General features: G+C 39.1%; 1 non-coding gene across 1 annotated transcript; it reads left to right on the top strand.

The window, feature by feature from the left end:
* Positions 1-4161: 4161 nt before the first annotated feature.
* On the top strand, positions 4162-4264 carry LOC144220200 (U6 spliceosomal RNA). Its single transcript, XR_013331657.1, has one exon. It is a non-coding gene; the product is annotated as a U6 spliceosomal RNA (small nuclear RNA).
* The last annotated feature ends 407 nt before the right edge of the window (positions 4265-4671 follow it).

Genomic DNA, 4671 nt, shown 5'->3' with positions numbered 1-4671 from the left:
AACTGCAGGCGCACGTGTCCCCCGGGGCGGGGCGAGGCAGACAATGGGGCGGCGGGGGGAGGGGAGTGGCGCCGAGACCCGCAGACCTCTGGTTAACCTAGCGGGTGGGACTCGAGTGCGGGAGTCGCTCCGGGGAGAGTAGGTCTTCCCGGCGGGACAATGGGACCTCCCGGGGGCCCACGCCCGCGCGGCTTCACTTTCGCGAAAACCTTGGGCGGAGGGAGGGGCTCCCGTGGCTCTGACGAGGAAACCCTGGCTGCTTTTGAGGGGGAACGGGGCTGGTTCCAGGGGACCCAGAGGCGACTACGGCCGTAGGATGATACGAAGGCCAGATTTGGAAGCGAAACCGCCCGGTGGTGAAGAGTTGTGCAATAGTCTGTTTCAGTCCCTGGCCTTTTAAGCAGTTAAGGGCTTCCTCATAGCACAGTTTGAGTAACTTGAAGCAGCACAAAGCTGCGTGGCTAGGGCAACTGTGAGGAACATATCTGTGTTTTCTTCTTAAAAACCTTAGCAACTAAATGTTACGTGAAGTGACATTTCTTTTGTAGCCGTTTACTAGGTACAAGAAAGCCAAGACAAAGGCGTTAGAATTTCAGTCGCGGTATGGATACTAATTTTAGCCAATTTAGCTGTAATGTAATAGTGTCCTTTTTATTAAAAGACAGGCTTTTGAAGAGCTCACCGGTTTCCGAAATAAGCTCTATTCTGTGACAACAAATAAGTGGTTCGAGGAAAAGTTAGGTGAATACTCTTCAAAGTGATTAAGCACATAAAATGCTAGATTATTTTCCATGGGTAGCTAGATCAAAATATGAAATATTTGACTAAAGTACTGTCTAGCCAATCTGTTCATCAAGGATCTGACATCTCCGCTATCAAAAAATCCCTTACTATTAAACATGTATCTGCTATGGTATACAGCTAATTTAGCAACAAGGTCTTTAGCTCCTAATCCAAAAGTAGATAATGTTATAAATTAAAAACAATCCAAATGTTTACTACAAAAAATAGAGTAATCTTATGAACTAAAAAATGAAAATAATGCATCTGAACCATCCAACGCATTTATTTAGACCTTCCTGGTGATGGACATTCCTTAAAAAAAAAAAAAAAAAGCCTTTACCTAGGCAGTGTGTTCTACCAAATAACCAAGACTCCCAAATCTCTAGCTCTTCCCTGACCTCTAATTCCTTTGTCTAACTAACCACACCCTCGACCTTTATGTGGGTTTTCAGGCCCTCCAAAATAACATTTCAAAACTGAGCACATATTCTCCTGCCCCCCAATCTTCAATCTCCAGAATTCCCATCTTCATGAACATCATTCATGGGCATACAGCAGCATTAGTTGGAAACTACAGAGTAATCCAAGACACTACTTTCTCCCTCTCAATGCCTTATCACTTAACCAAAATTTTGTCAGTTTTGTGTTCCTAACGTATCTCCACTTCTGTATATATTGCAGCCAGGGGACAAGTCACCTCGACTAATGATATATATAGTCTACTGAAGGGTCCACCTTGCAGCTTTCCTAATCCACTCTAAACCCGTGTCTCCCTGGACCTCCCCACCTCTCTTTTAATTGCAAATAAGACCCTGTAGAACACATGCTTAAAACCCTTCATTAGTTTCCCATTACACTTAGAACAAAAGCAAAAATCTTTAACTAGATAAACAAAGCCCTCCCAGATCTGTCCAACCTGTCTCCCCAGCCACATTTCAGCCACTCTTCCAGGTTGGGCTGGCCTCTCAATTCTGGCATTTCTCAGGTTTGTACACACTGAAGACCTACAAAGAGAAGTTACTGATCTCCTAAACAGGCCTGAGAAAAAAGCAATCAGCCATGCTCCCCATTTGACACCTTTTTCGGTGAAGCAATAGTGTAATTTTCCTCCTGATCTACCGAACTTATTCCGGGCTTGACTCCAAGAATTACTATTACTGAAACATAGGAATCCCTAATAATCCTAAAAAACACAATAAAGCAAAACAAAACACAAAACCTACTAGATTGATTGATTGATTGATTTAGTATAGTAGATAAACTGGGCTAGATTAAAATGTATGTGAAAAATCTGCCACAAGGAAGTGCTCAGTAGGTATGTCTCCCTACTTGCTGAATCTTCTCTAGTACTTAGCACAGGATGTTTAGTAAATACTTGCTGGGTAAAATCAAAGAACAATAAGCTGAGACCCAAACAACCTTGCTTCTAATCTCAGATCTGCTACTCTTGGATATTGAGGTTGAATAAAACATTTTACTTCTCAGAATTTCTATTTCCCCATCTATAAAAGAAGTTCACTGAGGGGCACCTGGGTGGCATCAGTAAAACATCTGACTCTTGATTAAGGTTCAGATCATGATGTCATGAGTTGGTGAGATCCAGCCCTACATGTCAAGCTCTGAACTGATAGCATAGAGCTTGCTTTGGATTTTCTGTCTCCCTGTCTCTCTGATCCTCCCCATCTCATGCATACTTCCTCTCTCTCTCTCTCTCAAAATAAATAAAACATTTAAAAAAATAAAAGTTCATTGAAGCAGATACTTTTTAAGATCTCTTTTAGCTCAAACATTTTATAATGTATAAAAAAATCTCCAGGGCACCTGGATGCTCAGTCAGTTGAGCATCTGACTTCAGCTCAGGTCATAATGTCACAGTTGGTTCACGAGTTTAAGCCCCACATTGGGCTCTGTGCTGACAGCTCACAGCCTGGAACCCGCTTCACATTATGTGTCTCAGTCTCACTCTGCCCATGCCGTTCATACTCTGTCTCTCTCAAAAAAAACATTAAAAAAAAATTTTTTTTAACTCTCAAACTCTTTCTCTGACCTTTCATTGCTTTAAAAATATTCACATGTTCTATTTGCCATTTAGGATCTTCCCCATTTGAATCCAATTTCCTTTTATAGCAAAATCGCCTGCTATTCCTCTTATATGGACCCTTTTTCCAAACAAAAGAAACAGCAAAGACAACAAAAATTGATAATATCCAATTTGGAATATCATCCCCAGCATAGATGTGGAGAACTCAATGCTGTTAGTAAGAAGACAAATTGATATAACTTTTATAGCAAATAAGTTGCCTATATGGATTACTGTAGTATTGTTTGTAGTCTTGTACATGTGTATGTGTGTGTGTGTGTGTGTGTGTGTGTGTGTATTAATATGTATAACCTAAGCATCCAGTAATAGGGTTGATTGAATAAATTATAGTGAATTCACATAGTGGGTTTTTCTGGAGATACTGAAATTAATGAAATAGCTGTGGATGTCCAAACATGTAAAGATATTCATTTTACATTCTTAAAAAAAAAAAAAAAAAAAAAAANAGAAGTTTATACATGTATCAAATTATTATGTTGTACACTTTAAAGATCTTACTGTTTTACTTGTCAGTTATGCCTCAATACAAAATAAAGAAGCTCTAGGGTGCCTGAGTGGCTCAGTCAGTGCAGCATCTGACTTCTACTCATAGTCATCTTCCCAGTTCGTGAGTTCAAGCCCCATATAAGACTCTGCACTAGTGGTATGAGCCTGCTTGGGATTCTGTCTCTCCTCTCTCTGGCCCTTCCCCACTTGCATTCTCTCTCTCTCTCTCAAAATAAATAAATAAACTAAAAAAAGCTACCTATAGAATAATGTAGAGTGGGACATTTATTCATTTAATTGAGCACTTTCTGTGTACTAAGCTCCATCGTATGCACAAGACTTACAATGACATACGTTAAGATATAGGTAATCCCTGACTCCTGAAGCTTGCAGGTCTGTCTGTATGTGTATAACCAGGTAAGCATGGCTATAAAGATTTTTGTTTCTATAGAAAATAATTACAATTAGAGAAGGATCAGGTGGAGGGAGATCATCACTTTTTACTTCATGTACCTTGATGACACTTTTTACAATAAATATGTGTTTTTATTTAATTATTTTTAATGTTTTTAATGTTGAATTTTTGAGAGAGAGAGAGAGAGAAAGAGAGCATGAGCAGAGGAGGGGCAAAGAGAGAGGGAGACACAAAATCCAAAGTAGGCTCCAGGCCCTGAGCTGACACAGGGCTCAAACTCGTGAACTGCGAGATTATGACCTAAGCTGAAGTTGGATGCTTAACCAACTGAGCCACCCAGATGCCCCAAATAAGTGTTTTTAAAAAGTTAGTTATTGTGCTTGCTTCAGCACATATATTAAACTGGAATGATACAGACAAGATTAGCATGGCCCCTGCACAAGGACGACATGCAAATTTGTGAAGCATTCCATATTAAAATTTTTTTATTTAATTAAAAAATAAAAAATTAATTACTTATGTACTTCATTACTGTCTTTTTTCCTTGAAGTAGTGAAAGGGTTAATTTCACCACAGTTAATGAAATGCAGGCGTATAGGTAAACCTGTTTGATTTTTTTTGTCATCCAAAATTCTTCCACTTAATGCCAACACTGTTTAGAAAAAAATCATATTTTCTTTTTTTCTACATTTCCTAAACCTTCTTCAATTACCGTAGACTAATGTGATAATGGATAGGGGATCCTAGAATTAATATAGGAAAAATCCACAATACATGATCATTCTTTCCACAGAACCATAAAAAAAAAACTAGAACCAAAAGAGACTGAAGTTGTTCAATTCCATCTTCCTAGTAATCAAGAAATTTTTTGAAAAAAACTGGAGTT

The sequence above is a fragment of the Crocuta crocuta genome, unplaced genomic scaffold, assembly GCF_008692635.1.
Source record: "Crocuta crocuta isolate KB4526 unplaced genomic scaffold, BGI_CrCroc_1.0 scaffold9, whole genome shotgun sequence".
In the NCBI taxonomy this organism is placed as follows: domain Eukaryota; kingdom Metazoa; phylum Chordata; class Mammalia; order Carnivora; family Hyaenidae; genus Crocuta; species Crocuta crocuta.
Note: the sequence above shows the minus strand (reverse complement) of the source record. Positions and strands in the feature narration are given on the sequence as shown.